Consider the following 16,523-nt stretch of genomic DNA (forward strand, 5'->3'; position numbering starts at 1 on the left):
AGAAGCCAAGGAACCAGAGAGTTTCTTTTTATTCCATAACCAACATTTTTGAAGTAACGCCACAGCCTGTGGGGGCTGCAAAAGCCCTAGAACAGTTTTGCTGCTGCTAGAATCAAAATAAGCAAGAGTGCACGCACTTATTCTAGGTTAACTCATCTGGAAACCCTGCTGCTCCCCGGTTCTATGCTTACTAATACAGTTTACCAGTACTTCAGTTGACAAATAACCAATTCCCATAACAGGCACAAAGATGGATGGAAACCATCTCTTTTTAATGGGCCGTGAACCCATTGTTGGTTGAGCAGTTAGATGTGTGAAGGGCCATGATCCTGTCTATTCACCTAGGATTGTGATGGCAGGAGGGTGAGTAAAGAGCTAGTCCAAATCCAATAGCTATTTACTTCCCAGATGCCCCAGTAATGAACTTGTGAGTTAGGTCTTCCAAAATTTGATTCTGCGTAAGTTAAGGTATTGCTTTCATGTTCCATCCTCGGTGCAACTGAGTGCACTGGTGGGTTATCCGAAATTTGTACATTAGTAATGAATATAAAACAAAATTCTCCAAATCAATCAATCAATCAATCAATCAATCCCCCCTTCTTTGTTTGCCCTGCAGCCTATAGCAGCAGCATACCCCCCATGCTATTCCAAAGGGTTCCTCAACCTTCCAGAGCAGTTTCATAGCGAGAAACAGGGGTGTACAGGAGGAAGGGGGGATTAGCAAATGGGAGAAATATGAATCATACTCTATGATCAATCACTGAGCTTACAAGTGCCTATTTATTTCCAGGATAAAGTAAGAGGCTAAGCTTCACAGGTCTCATGAAGAATAGCCCTTGGGTACCCTTGTATTAAGGGACGTGGGTGGCGCTGTGGATTAAACCACAGAGCCTAGGACTTGCCGATCAGAAGGTTGGCGGTTCGAATCCCCGCAATGGGGTGAGCTCCCGTTGCTCGGTCCCCAGAGTCGGCCATGACTGGACCTAATGGTCAGGGGTCCCTTTACCTTTACTTTACTCTTGTATTCTTGCAGACAGCCCATCTTTATTTCAGTTAACAAGGAAGAAAACTGCTACCAATTTGATTATTTAGGAAAATCTTGTGATTAATTACTTTCAGGCACTTGATATAAAACAGATTGTCATTTAGTAATATCTTAGGGATGCAAACTATTAGTATGACCTCCTTCCACACAATCATAAACAGCAGATGTGATCATTGCCTAGTAAGTCATCATAATTCATTATACAATCATACTGAAATTGGGTTTGTTGGTATTTTTTTCTTATGCAAATATATTGCATAATGAAAACAAAAATTATGATAAGATTATCTGCTAAAGATTGTGAAGACTTTTAGAGCATGCTTGTTATGTGAAATCAAGGGATTGAAAATACAAATGTAATCTTTAGAACCTTACATTAGAAGAACTAATTGCAAGGGACCTAAATTGCTTTAATTGAAGGTAAGCTGTTTGTGTCCATGGATATGAGCTATATACAGGCAAGCTGTGCTGCTTAAACTTTTATAGACTACTTAGGGAAGAAAAATAAAGTAAACGGACTAAATTTAATACTCTTCCATTTTAAAGAGTGGGCATGTTACACTGGCATATGTCCAAATAGGGTATCATACTCATTAATAGCAGAAATAGCTTGTCAAAACATCCAGGAACAGGAAAATATTATGCAAAAACCAATTAACAGTGTTAAAACATTGAAAGCAAATTAAATAATGTAAGATTCCAATTGGAAGCCTCAGAATGACTCAATCAGGGGAGAGAAACCTAGTGAATTTACAAGTATCTTGCTAAAGAAGAAACAAACCACTGGTTTTACTTCTGTACTGAGTGTTAAATTTATTTTATAGGTATCTTAACATTCTTTGGCTTTCCAAAGGTGCTTTTTTAATGCTATACATACATCATGATCTCTTAGGAAGGACATGCTGTGGAAAATGTTGGTCAATTTTGCATTTCAGGCATCCTAAGGATAGGACTGTGATGGCATGTTAAGCAATGATCACCACTTTTATCACACTTGAAATATTTAGTTCTTTTCTTTGAAAAGTGGACATAACTCTCTCTCTCCACACAGACACACACAGTTCCTCCTTCTCAGCTGATTCATGCAGATCAGTTTAGTGGGAGGCATCAATGCCCACTCTCTGCTCACCAAATGATCCATCTGTTGATCAAAAGAGGGCAATTTGCATCTCCATCAAGACAATGGGCTCTGCAACCCCAGCAGAGTCCTTGCATTTGTTTTGCCACCACTGCCAAAATTCATGGAGTCTTGGTGGAGCCATAAAAAATTGCTGGTGGGCAGATAAGTCCCTCCAAAATAAGAGTTAGCTACCCCTGTTTTAAAAACACAAGTTAAGGGAGAGTACGGGAATGCTTTATTTCTTCTTTGGCTGTCACCTCCAGGAGATTTCAGGTCTGTTTTCACAACACACACACACAAAAGTGATATGCTAGTAATGTATATTTAATGTTTTTGCTCTCTACCCAGTACATTTCTATACACACAAAAACCTGATTCATTTTACAGTGCCTCCCCTGCTCTGCACTATTAATATGCATAGATGTGCAATGATATCATTTCCCCAGCTATTTTATTTTTTTAAGTTGTGCCATGTGTAGCCTAACTACCTTAATTTCCAGACCATAGCTCCAACTTTCTCTATTGCTGTATCTCCTGTCTCGGTCTAGTGTCAGGGTAATCCGGATGTGCTGGTTCTCAAGGAGAAGCCAAGGTCAAGCACAGTGGGGCAGTTCATGGCTATTTGTGGTCCAATAGCAGAGACTGAAGAAAAGGCCAAAGTCAAACACTGCAGAGCAGGTTCCCCGGGTCAGCAGCATGAGGCCAAGGTAGGAATCAGGAGCTGGGTTACCAATGCTAAGAACCTGTGTTTCTCAGAAAGTGACAATCAGTAACTGAGTTTCTGTCTGATTGCCCAAACCCTGCAGCAACTGCTTACCTGAGCCTCCAAGGTTCTTGCTTCTGAAGAGGCCCCTTACTCCTGAGAAGCCTGCTTCTTCCAGGCCTTGAGTTGACAAATGGCTGGCTCTGCCTTCTGACACTTGTTCTCTGGGGTGGGGAGGCTGCTCAACCTCTCCCTCCGAGTGAGGACCATTGCATGCCAGTCCCTCCAGGTCCTCTGCTGCAGATAGACTTGCTACTGCTTTTCCAGAGATGCTAGAGTTGTCTGGGGCAGTGCTGAAGTCAGCAGACCCCATAAGGTCTTCAAATTTCATGTCACTGGAGGAGGGGCAGTCATCCTGGCTTGTGCCTGGGACCCCACGTGTCTTCACTCTAACATTCAAACATTTAATTTAGTTTAGGGAAATTATGGGGGTGTCTCTGTAGATTTCACACCCATCCACCTGCCTATCACTCTAGTTCAGTGGTGTCCAACCAAAGTTGTTGAGCTTTTTTTAGGATTTTAACCCAGGAAATAAACTGCCACAGGGGCTGGATTAAACAACTGGCAGGCCAGATTAGGCCCCTGAAATGAAGTTTAGACATGCCTGCTCTAGTTTAAACTGTGGCAGCTATGTGGACACCATTGTGTGCACTTTTTAAGCTACTTAAGCTTTGCTAGATATATATATAACAACAGACACACACTCTTTCTTTTACAGACCTTCATTAACTTTCCATATTGCTAGCTCCTCCTCCTAGTCTATAACACAAGGACTACCACCCATAGAACTGTTTTTCCACACATGATTCCACTTATTTTTCTTTAGTTAAGTTTCCTACAGCATCCTCCACAATGCCCTCCAGATGTTTTGGACTTCCACCATCCATGACCATTGGCCATACTGGAAGACACCAGGTTGTGGGATGCTGCCTGCCCCATCTATTTTATTTGTTGCTCTCCTCTCTCAGTCACATCATCTACATTTTTTAAAAATGCAGTCTTCTAGGAGTTGAAGCAGACATGACGACAGCCATGGTTAATGTACTGTCACCAGGAGTGGTATGTCTAGTGGGATGGAGCTGTAGAAAAAGCCTTCTGGATGTGGACTCACTGCTGCTTTCCAAGATGGGCAGTGCCAAGGTTGGGGCTGTGTGGGCACACCACTGTGTCATACCTTGGATCTCAAATGCCTTGGCTCCCAAACAAATCAGCTCCCGAGCAATCATAACCCGGAAGTGAGGGTTCTGGTTTTTTAATGTTCTTTTGGAAGCCAAACGTCCAGTGGGGCTTCCGCGGCTTCTGATTGGCTGCAGGAGCTTCCAGCAGCCGATCAGAAGCTCTGCTTTGGTTTCTGAACTTTTGGAAGTCAAACAGACTTCTGGAATGGATTCCGTTCGACTTCCAAGGTACGACTGTACTGGACTGGCTTTGCAGCCCTGACCTTGTCACCACCATCTCAGCCCTTCCGGTAAGTGGCAGTGATGCCTGCCAAGAAGCTGCTGCTGCAGTTCTGCCCCACCAGATAAATATGTGTAAGCACTCCCCACATTTCACTTTCACCTATAAATGTGAGTTTGCCTATACATGTATAGGGACAGCATACCAGCAGTGCGCCTGCCAACTGATGTCCTGACTCTAAACATAAACTGGTTAATTCATGCTCTAAGTACGCTTATGTGTGGAGGGTACCCATCTAATGCTTACACAAGCAAGCAATTGACATATGCTTGCCATCCTCCCCAATATGTTTCTATCTTCCTGTTAAATGATTGTGGCAGCTTTTCTCTCTCTGATTTTCCCCTTCTGCCAATGCTCTGCTGCTTACCTTCTATCACTCTGCTATGTTTCACACACACAAACCCTTTAGTTTCAGAAATGTGCATCTGGCTCAAACCTCCCTGTGATCATGTTTCTTTCAGCACAAAGTATATCTGCTTCCTTGTTTGTAACGCTGGAAGTGTCATTCATTCTTCTGTGTTCACACATGTGCACAAAACTGCTCTACATTTGTCCATTTTGCTGTCCATTTTCCTTGGTATCTTTTGGCACTCTTCAGGTTCTATTATCAAAGGACAGCATAATTCACACCAGCTGCAACTTCCTCTGCTCACACTTCATTCCTTCCCCTTCCCCCAAGTGTGGTCTTTGAGGCCAAACAAAACACCTGCTTCACTGACATTCAAATCCTCCACTGGTTATCTGCTTCTTGCAAATGCACAAAACCCCCTAACCAGTTTGGAATAAGGGTTAGAGTGTTGGACCAGGACCTAGGAGACTGGAGTTCAAATCCCCACTCAGCCAGCCTGAAGCTCATAGCATGATCTTGGGCTAGTCACCATCCCCAAGACTAACCTAGCTCACAGAGTGTTGTAAGAAACAACTGGGAGTGGGGAAACCATGTATGTCACCCTGAACTCCTTGAAGCAAAGGTGGAATATAAATGTAATTCAACAACAACAACAACAACACAGCACTACTACTGCTAGTCTTCAGAATCCTATAACTGCACATGCACATCACAGGTTGCCAGTTTCCCAGTTTGGGAAATACAGCTTTCCCCACCCCAAAATTCTCCATTTTCCTGCATATCTGCAATACCTGTTGTGCTTATCAGCACAGACCCATTCTCACCCTTGCCCCTAGTGTGGATTTTCACAGCCCAGGCCTGAGAAGAGAGAAAATTTCTTCCAAATGGCACAAAACGTTTTTTGAGACTTTAGGATTGCCTGTTTTGCATTTCTTGCAGCTGAACTTTGTGTAAAATGCTAAAGAAAATGTGATCTGTTGAAAAGGGGGTGTCTTGTTTTATCTATGCAAATAGGCTTCATTTTGCTTCAATAAATAAGCAAAGTAACCGTGAATTAGCCTTGCCCTTGACAACTAATATTTAATTCTATATTTATTTTCTGCAATGCATTCTTGCACTAAGTCATCCGTTAATAATATGTGCTAGATTTTTCCTTGCTATGGATGGACTCTGCTTGAGCAATACACAATTTAAAATGTAAATTATTTTATTTTTAATAAACTGCAGTGAGATTGGGCTATGTGGTAAAAGAATTTAGAAAAGTGACGGGGAAGCTGATTTCCCCCACAATCTGCAATGAAGATGCATAGCACATACCGGTAGCACAACCAACTTTCAAATACATATATTCCATTTTGATATTAGTGCCGCTGTTATAAAGTGTGTTTCCCCTTCGTATGGCTGAGTTTCATCAAGTGAGCTCCAAGAAGTGCTGAACCTGCTGTTGGAAGATTTACGTTTTGAATTACCCTCTACCATACCAGGAAGTCTTGAATCTTTTACGTTTAAAGCAGAGGTGTGGAATCTCTGAGCTTCCAGATGCAGTTGAAGAAGACCGTTCACAATCACTGGCCATTGGTCATGCTAGTTGCTGCTAATGGAGTCCAACAACATTTGGAGGATCACAGGTTCTCCCCATACTCTATTAAGGGCTTCTTCACGGTTCTGCCTGCTGCAGTAATGGAGTTTGGATCAAGCCCTTAGCTTAATTTTAAAAAGTAAGTTGACCCAAAAAGTGACTACACCCTCTTCCTATAGGGTCACTCCTCATCCTTATCCACTACAGTATAATGGTCCTTGTACTCAACGGTTTGAAGAAAGGCTATCTGGTACACATGGTACTTGATAAAAGCATAATAATAATAATAATAATAATAATAATAATAATAAATTTTATTTATATCCCGCCCTCCCCAGCCGAAGCCGGGCTCAGGGCGGCTAACAACAATTAAATAATCAAACAATCAAATAATCAAACATTCTAAAAACATTCCATTATAAAAATTAATTAAAGTCAAATTAATGGCAACCGTTGAACAAAATTCTGTGCAGGTTGCCAGAGGAGGGGGTCAGGCTGGGACCTGACCAAAGGCCTGGTGGAACAACTCTGTCTTGCAGGCTCTGCGGAAAGATGTCAGGTCCCGCAGGGCCCTAGTCTCCTGTGACAGAGCGTTCCACAACCATGGAAACATCTAAAATGTTAACTTATCAAGCCACTTATCATCCAGTTACGTTCTGGAAGCCTATGCCAGAATTAATAGGAGCAAAGTCTGGTGAAAAGTCACCCACTCCATAGAAAGAAGCAAAACAAAAAGTGAAAGAAGCTATTAGGAAGCACCCCTCCAAAATTAAATATGACAGAAGCCAGAGAAGTCACAGGAATATAGTGGGAGTTTATACGTCCATTTTAATAAAGACACACTAAAGCACAGCCCAGGGTATAAGATGCAGCCCTACCACTTATGCGTAGAGCTATAGAGATGGACAACATCAAAGGCACCCAAACAAATCTTTGCAGGCACTGGAGTTTCAAAAGAATCTTCCTTGCAGTTTCATAGCAATATAGGAAAATCCTCACGTAGGACACCCATCTGCTCTAACTGGCAGCACCTCCACACCCCACACCCCCAGCCTCATCATATGTCTTACTCCAGTTCCTGTTACCAGGCCTTCCTTAGGTGGAAAAAAGAAGGATAAAATGAAGACCTTCTACATGCAAATCATGTAGTTGAGGTGGTGACCACACTGTGGCATTGATATATATGTGGCGGTGTTTGAAGGAATGCATTCACACTGGGCATTAGTTGTCTCTTCCCCTCAGCTAGTACTTCCCTACCCTCCATAAGATCCAGAAAACTGAGGTCCATTATGGGTATGCAATGCAAATACTAGGTGTGCAAGTATTTGGATGGGGAATATGTCATGTGGATGGATGGCACCCCAAAAAATCGAGACACATAAAGCTTGAAATCCACATTAAACTCCCACATAGATGGGCCCTGACCTGGCCTTCCCATGCTCAAAAGTAAAGCACTACAAAGACAGGAACTGGTTCTGAGTGGTAGAGCAAAATGCCCCCCTTCGAGCGGAGTTCACTATGCATCTCTAAATAAATACACAAAAGATCAGGCTGTATGAAAAGTCAGTCTTCTATATGTCTGCTCAGAAGTAAGCCCTACTAAATTCGCTGGGGCTTATCCCCACACAAGATTTCAGCCTCAGAAACATCACATAACCTGGAAAGAACAGTCACTTTAGGAAGCTTTGGGCTTTCTGTCACCCATAGCTTTCTGCAATAAATAAAACTATGTTTTTATAAAGATACAACTTGAGGTTTGCTTCCCTTTGGTTTTCTGTTCAAACGAAACAACAGAGCCATTAATCTCAGACAGACAGCTTCCTTTTGTAAGCTTTTTACTTTAATTATCATTAAAGTAGCATTTCCTTTTGTTACATTGTGCCAGGTGCCTGCTTTTCATCCTTCAGGGTTTTTGTTGGGTTTCTCTCCCCACCCCACTTGCCACTTCTGCTTTATCCTCAGAGGCAAAGTATCTAAGAGGCAACAAACACCACACCATTGACCCGTCTGGATTTATTTTTATCTCATGTTTATGCCATGTGTCTTTACAGGCTTGGAGATAATGAGCCATCAAATAGTTTATGTGCCCATTAATGTGTCTGCTCCAAGTTAAAGTAACTGATAGGGACATTTATGAACCAGAATTAAATGTGGAGACGGGGACACACTGTTCCTGCTGAAAGCAATCTTGCCACGGACAATTTTTGCTGGATACTTTTATTTTGTGCCTCACCACCCCCACCCCCCACCCCAGGATATCCTTCCACTGCATTCTACAAGGCAACTCATGTTCTTTGACTTGAGGCATAACATTTTTTTGGAAAGAAATGTAAACATCCAGAGTTAGGCTGATCAAAGTTAGCATCAAAGGATTGCAAGGCACGCATATGCAGTTCCAACCATATATATGCAGCAGTTGCAGAAGATTAACATGTACCATCCTTATTCTACTGTTGTGGGGGACGGACACCTGCACAAAATAGCTGGATACACCTTAGAGGTACCCCCCCTTTGAAAATGACAAGGACAATCCTCTTCCCCTAGGTCCCTGGTCTTCAACTGGTGACCTGACCCAAGGTGGGTCGCAACAGGAGCACTACCACCATGCAAATATAAAAGGTTAAGAAACGGGTCCCCCAAATGCATGCTTGAATTTAAAGTGGGTCCTGGGTCTGCAAAGGTTGAAGACTACTGCCCTAGATAACAATGCACATCAGCACAGTTGTGGCAAGAGTGAATGCATTTCTTGGTTTGCTGAGAAATACTTGCACTACCTCTGTCTGCCCTCCAGGTATTTTGAGCTACAACTCCCATCAGCCCCAGCCAGCACAGCCGCACCACCAGTCTCAGCCAACAGCAAAGGATACTCTATCCTGTGACCTGGGTAAGACTAAGCTCTAGTTTGGGGGATAGCCAACATGGTATCCTCCAGATATTGTAATATGTAACTCCAATTAGCCCCATTCAGCTTGGCCTGTGGTCAGGATTAATGGAAGTTGTTGTTCGAAGGCTGGGCTAGAGCACAAGTGTGCTGATTCAGATTAATCTGGAAGGCATGACTTTGGCTACTCCTACTAGAGTCTCTCGCCCTTCTCTGATATGGGAGAAGTCGAATTGCCATATGTATGGTGTGATAGCACTGCAGCAATCCAACACATGTGTAATCATTTGGATGCTGGCACAGAGCCCAAGCATTTCATGGTTTCCAGTTACACAGAGAAAGCACTACACATGCACATCTGTAAAGGAGAAGATGCTACACAGACTGGCCAATGAATGCAAGTATGTTTCGGGTGGGGCTAGCAGCCACAGTCTCCCTCTTCCCTCCTCCCATATCCATTCTGCCCTTCATGCTGTCTAAAAGAGCTTTGCTGACATTGTACGAGGCTCAGACATGAATCAGGGGATTCCAAAGATATATGCATTGGCTTCAGATCTGATGCTTCCATTGTGAAGGCTACACATGTTCAATAGTTATTAGAAAACTCAGTACACACATCTTTAAGAAGGATAAGACATTGCAATAAACCCTGAACTAGAATCAGCACATCCCACTTATTTCTATGGAACACAGTCATGCATACACACAAAAACATCCTTTAAAAAGTTAATATTAAATGTTGCAAATGTGCCCAGATTTGTTATTTATTTGTCTGCATGTCTGATTTATATGAGGAGGTTTTTCTAGTATATGCACAGTGACCAAATCAATACTGTTGTTGTGGAGAAAAAATAATGAAGGAGAGAAGAATGGCAGGTTGCTACTTTCATGTTATTAAAGAACCTAATTATTTTCTTCCCAGATTGCACTTCCCTTCCCTGAATCAGCAAAATCCTTATTGCTCAACAGTAATGAAGAAAATGTAAGACTATCATGAATTTCCTTAACACAACCCAATTAAAGCTTCATATTGATCAAATTGCATGTACTGGTTCAATAGAGCAAGGTCATTACATTTCCTTCCCTGACTATTTCCTTTTTACCCTCCCCCAAGGATTCCACAAGCTTGCATTCTAAAGACAAAAAAACAAAAAACCTCCAGAGCATTTCTTCCAAGTAAATACCACAGTGCAGGTCTCTTTGTCTGCAGCAAAATTTACAGCACAATTAGATATTGAAACTATTGCAACAGAATTAGATACTGCAATGCTTGCAAAGCTATTGTTGATCTGCACCTCTTCCCTCCCACAACCACAACTGTAGCATTGAGTTCAACAAATGTGTGTGATGATACATTGTACTCTGTATATGAACCATGCTGGATCTCACAGTCTGTGTACTCCAACACCTTTTTCCCAACAATGGCGAGACATGAAGCTTCTAGAAACCAGCAACAGGACATTATATATGTATGTATGTGTGTGTGCTTGCATACGATTGTTTTTAAATTATTGTTTTTCTTTGTTTTTAGTGGTTCTTATATCAGGTGGCGCTGTGGTCTAAACTACTGAGCTTGCCGATCAGAAGGTTGGCGGTTCAAATCCCCGTGACGGGGTGAGCTCCCGTTGCTCGGTCCCTGCTCCTGTCAACCTAGCAGTTCGAAAGCACGTCAAAATGCAAGTAGATAAATAGGTACCGCTCCTGCGGGAAGGTAAACAGCATTTCCGTGCGCTGTTCTGGTTCACCAGAAGTGGCTTAGTCATGCTGGCCACATGACCTGGAAGCTGTCTGCAGACAAACATCGGCTCCCTCGGCCTATAGAGTGAGACGAGGGCCGCAACCCCAGAGTTGTCCGTGACTGGATGTGTGCTCTGTGCTGAGTTTTATATAACGGAAGCAGATTTGAGAGGCCATGCTTCCTTAAGGCTCAGTCCTCATTGGGCTGCTTTAGGGTGGGACAGGGGGTGGCCATGCTAGTTCTCAGTCCCAGCAACATTAACATTGCATCCAACTAAGTGTAGACCCATTGAAATCAATTAACACAAGTAGCAATCTGCATTACATCACTTAAAAGCCTCTCTCTCTTTCTCTGACACACACACACACACACACACACACACACACACACAGAGGAAGTCTTTGAATTATGCCATTCATTATTCAAAGCAGCTGCCTAGGCATCTATTTCCAAGCAACACATTTAGGATTAATGTGGAAGTTCATAAAAAGAGAAAAATAATAATCACAATGGGGGGGGGGGTAATCCATGTGGTGTTTGTAAAACTTCCTAAATTTCAAGAAACCTTTTCCACATTTTTGTGTCTTCCAAGGAATCGCTGTGTGCTGCAACAGATCCTCAAACTGCTGGCTTGCATGAACACAGTACACCTCATTACACACCCTGCACTCTTCTGTAACCATGCACTGAAAGGAAAGGAGGGTCACACAAAAAGTGTTTCTGTTCAGGTGACCCTTCATTACCAATATTCTTGTGCTGGAAACTCTGATAAGTAAAGGCTTCAGTGCTAAGCACACCAACTAGATAGCGAGTCCTAGTGAAGTTTCTTCTGATTAAACCAACTTAGAAATGGGCTACATTGAGCCCAGACACCAATACAGAAATGTACCGAGGTCAGCCAATGCCAGGCATTGTGGGGAACCTTTCTCAGCCTAAGGACCATGTTCCTCATGGGCAACCTTCCAGCAGCCATGTGTCAGTGGGGAGCAGAGGCAAAAGGAGGCAGAGCAATGGATATGAATCTCACCTTTGTACAGCAGAGGACATTCCAGCCATGCAAAAGTCTACACGCACATACATCTCTCCATCCAAATTGGCAAGGCATATTATGAAAATTCAAGGACACATTCCAGTCATGGGGAAAGCAATTGAGGAGAATGCAGGACAGGGTCTGTGGGGGGTGTAGCCTAGGGAGAGGGGTGGAGCCTAAGGAGAGTCACAATGGCTGAAGGGAGAGGTCTTGGGGGCAGAGGTGCCGGCTTTGCCAGAGGATTGGGGGGACCCAACATGCCATTGTGAAACATCCTGACATTGACGTCATGAGGAGCCAGGGGCAGAGCCAAATGCCCTCTGGAAATTGAGGGGGGCGGCCTCCTCCAAAAATGCATTTGGGGGGCCAAAACTGCCTTGGCCCCTAGGAGTTGGCACCTATGCTCAGGGGGGTGCAATTTGTTTCCATGCCTGAGTCTCCCCAGCCTGGTCTAGTAGACGACTGTAAACAAAATGGCAGAAAGCGGCACGTACGGTAATATCTAGATCGGATGAATTCACAGAGGATGGAAATTGCTCATACAGGAGGTGGCAGTGGCCACCAATTCAGACACCTTTAAAAGAAGACCAGCAAATTCATGGAAAATAAGGGTATCATTGGCTACCAAACCCAATGGCTGTGTTCTGTCCTCCATGGTTAGAGGCTTCTGCATAAAGGTAAAGGTAAAGGGACCCCTGACCATTAGGTCCAGTCGTGACCGACTCTGGGGTGGCGGCGCTCATCTTGCTTTATTGGCCAAGGGAGCCAGCGTTTGTCCGCAGACAGCTTCCAGGTCATGTGGCCAGCATGACTAAGCTGCTTCTGGCAAACAAGAGCAGCGCACGGATAGGCCGTTTACCTTCCCGCCGGAGCGGTACCTATTTATCTACTTGCACTTTGATGTGCTTTCAAACTGCTAGGTTGGCAGGAGCAGGGACCGAGCAACGGGAGCTCACCCCGTCACGGGGATTTGAACACCGACCTTCTGATCAGCAAGTCCTAGGTTCTGTGGTTTAACCCACAGCGCCACCCGCGTCCCGTGCTTCTGCATACTAGTTGCCAAAAACCACAAGGTAAAAAGTGCTGTTGTGCTCAGGTCCTAATTGCAGGTTTCTCAGGGGCATCTGGGTGGCCACTGTGAGAACACAACACTAGATGAGCCATTGGTGTGATCCAACAGGCTCTCATCACGCCCTAAGAAGATGAGCACAGATTCTGAACACTTCTCTTTCCCAGAATTACTACACAGTAACAAAATCCACATGCTCCACCCTTTTGGTGCTAGATTACGATACTCATCCTGCCTAGCTCTATTTTGTAAAGAAACAAGGATAGGATTTGAAATGTGCATCATTATTTGATGAGAGTTCAATAAGACTAGCTCTGTCATTCCCAGTGGGCACCACTTCCACATGGAAGATAAAACTATTTTTTTAAAAAAATAAATCCTATTTCTTGCCAGTCTTTTGCTTCTTGAATATGTATGCATCAGAACTAAGTCTCTTTGCATAAGGAAAAGATCATATCCCTTCTTCACTAACTGATTCCAAATAAAAGCTCATATACAGTTTCTTAAATTAGCCATTTATATTCACAGCAACTACTCAACCAGAACTGTAATAGCGGAACATTTGCCATCTCACATATTACATAAGTAAGGTTAAAAACAGGCCTTTGTAATAAACTAGGAATGAAGCTGGATATATCAAGATCTGCATACCCATCCCTGCTAAAGTTCAAGTGCTTGCTAAATCCGAAATAATGTGCAGCTCCTGAGAATAAATGCGAAATGCCAGATTTTACTAAATACGGGCAGATTGCTGCCTACCATATTTATTAAATACTAAATGGTTAGAATACACTCTAGAATATAACTCTACTTGCTCCAATTATATTGAAGGTACTTCCTGCTTTCTTTGCACTACCGTCCGATTCCATCAGATTGTAAATGTGATCCTATTCCATGCTTTAAATATTGCAGCACAAGCCTCAGGACAGACACATAAGCCCACTTTTCTGAGGGGGGGGGGGACCAAATTAATAGGTGTTCTTTCTCAAGTGCTACCAAACATTGCCAAACAGGCTTCACATTTACCAGCAGCATATTTTGCCTGCCTTATTTTGTGATGGCACTGTATAACCACTGACTACAATGCACAGGAAGATACTGGTCTCTACAGGTGGCTAAAGAATATCAGGTTCCATTTGTTTGGGCAAGGTGAAGTTCAAAGACAATAGGTAGGAAGAGGAAGGAATCCTAAGGCGTACTGCAAAGTTTCAAACTGCCACCCTTTCATCTACATGGCTCAAGAAATGGCACATGTGCTTTTTAAGGATTCCACTGTTGCCTGGGGTTAAGACAGAACGTAGTAAGAAATGATCAAAGTCCAGCTGTTACTGCCATCCAGACATGCCTTAAGTCACACGATTTGTGAACACAAATAGCAGTGCCCAAATACCATTTTTCTGGGCCTAGTTTTTTTTTTTTTAAAGAAAATCATTATAATGTCCTTGACTTCCCTACAAAGGGTCTTATCTTGGGGGGGGGGGGGGGTTTAAAAAGAGAACTAACTGTGTCCTTTAGCTGATTTAAGTTCCTATATTCAAGCTTCGTGTGTTGCTGGCTTCCTGTTTTGCAACTTGTAGTAAAGCATAGCAGAATGATATGTATGCACAACAATTATTAATGAGTTATGAACTCTGTTTAGACCAGGCACCCCCAAACTTGGCCCTCCAGCTGTTTTGGGACTACAACTCCCATAATCTCTGACCCCTGGTCCTGTTAGCTAGGGATGATAGGAGTTGTAGTCCCAAAACAGCTGGAGGGCTGAGTTTGGGGCTCCCTGGTTTAGACACTGTTCCCTATCCCTAGGATCTACTGTCAGTTCCTCTCTGCTTTCTGGAGCCCAGAGGTCTGTCTCATTTACTCATATATGTTCTGCAAGTCCTGCCACCACTATTGGTTCTCAATATCCCCTGGATCTCATTGTCCCCAATTTATTATCCAGCTTGTCTTTCCCTCCCTGCTGTCAGTCATACAGGCTCCTCCTACCTGGGAGTAGAAAATGCCACCAGGAAGTAAGGCTGTCTGGGACTTGGAGGGCACACACCTCAATTTCTCTCCAAACCAAGTCCCAAGAGTTTTCTGTGTAAGGACAATTGTCCCCACCTACCCACCCTGCTTCAAGGCCTGGGCCAACAGCTCACTGCTCAGAACGCTTCTTCTTCTGTTCCATCATTGGTTAGTTCCAGTTTATCTCGAGATCTGTACACCCATATAAATAAAGGGAAACATTTCCCCCCTCCAGCCCCTTGTAGCCCATGCTGGACACCTCTAGACACTCAGACATGGTTTAAATACACTCAGTCCTTTCCTTCCCACCATAGTATGTTTGTTTTGGGACCAGAGTGCATGAGGAACACAGGGCAACAGGGCTCTTAGACCTTTAAGTGGGATGTAGAAGAAGCATTTTCCAGCATAGCATTTGTCCTGTTGGGATAGCTGCATCTGGATTCAATGATGCTCCCTCTTCTAGACACCTGTAAAGCAGGTATTTCACCTGACCCTTGGGACCACCGCCCTTGACCATCAGCTGTATAATGGAAAGCAGCAGAGAGAGGGGAGGGGAGGGTTTTGATGCTGTACAACTTGATGTCTGATGCAATTGCAATGCTGCAAGATCAAAGCAAGGGGGTAGAAATAGCTCAGCAAAGAGACTTGTGCTCCTTGCTGTATGCAAGAAGTGTCTTTACATTTTGCAACTGCTTGCATGTGGTTTGCAACAGCATCTTAAAGACTGTAGCTTTGAGGCTCTGATATAAATAGTATCAGGGAGCTTTTAAAAAAAAAGTCAGTGGAAAAGCTGGAAGGAGAAACCTGAGCAGAGTTACCAAGAATTGAATACATGCCTCTATTTCCATGGGAAATATATTTGCAAACTCGTCTGTGACACTGTGTGCAGTAGTGGCAGGCAACGGGCCGTGGGGCTGCATTGCTCTCCAAACTTCCCAATATGGTTTTCTGTGGGATGGGCATGCATTGGCATGGCTTTGATGCTAGGCTACCCTATGCCTGATTTGGCTCAGGTGAAGAGCATCCTTTCCCTTAGACTAATTTACCAGGTATGTTCTATTAATTGGCTTAAGTTTTTATGACTTTTATGTTTCTATTGCATTGATATTAGATTGTACACTGTCCCTGAATCAATTGATAGATACATTCATGTTGTTTCCTGTCTTCCTAACTTTAAACTAAACCTTGAAATGCAGCGATCGTCATCTAAACCCAGCAAACCTGTTATGTAGAAGAGATCCAATGTGCAGAGTTCATGTGCAGGGCACCCCATTCCATCTGTAATGTCTTGCCATTCATTTCAGAGGTAAGGGTAGCATTGTGCCTACAAAGGGATGCATTGACATGCTTTCCTTTCTACTGAAGGGAATGAGAAAGACTGCTTAAAGTGCATAGTGGTTTCACCTGCACACTGGAGCACATATAAAGCTCTGGATCAAGGCATACGACTTTCTGATGGAACCAGAGGCAATTTGCACATCCAAGGG

The 16,523-nt window shown here is 43.4% G+C and overlaps 1 protein-coding gene across 6 annotated transcripts in view; it reads right to left on the reverse strand.

Annotated features, from left to right (window-relative positions):
• Positions 1 to 16,523, reverse strand: part of PPFIA2 (PTPRF interacting protein alpha 2) — a 272,209-nt gene that overhangs the window by 245,351 nt on the left and 10,335 nt on the right. The gene's annotated exons all lie outside the window — the stretch shown is intronic.

This window comes from Podarcis tiliguerta, assembly GCF_965153285.1.
Source record: "Podarcis tiliguerta genome assembly, chromosome: 10".
Classification (NCBI taxonomy): Eukaryota; Metazoa; Chordata; class Lepidosauria; order Squamata; family Lacertidae; genus Podarcis; species Podarcis tiliguerta.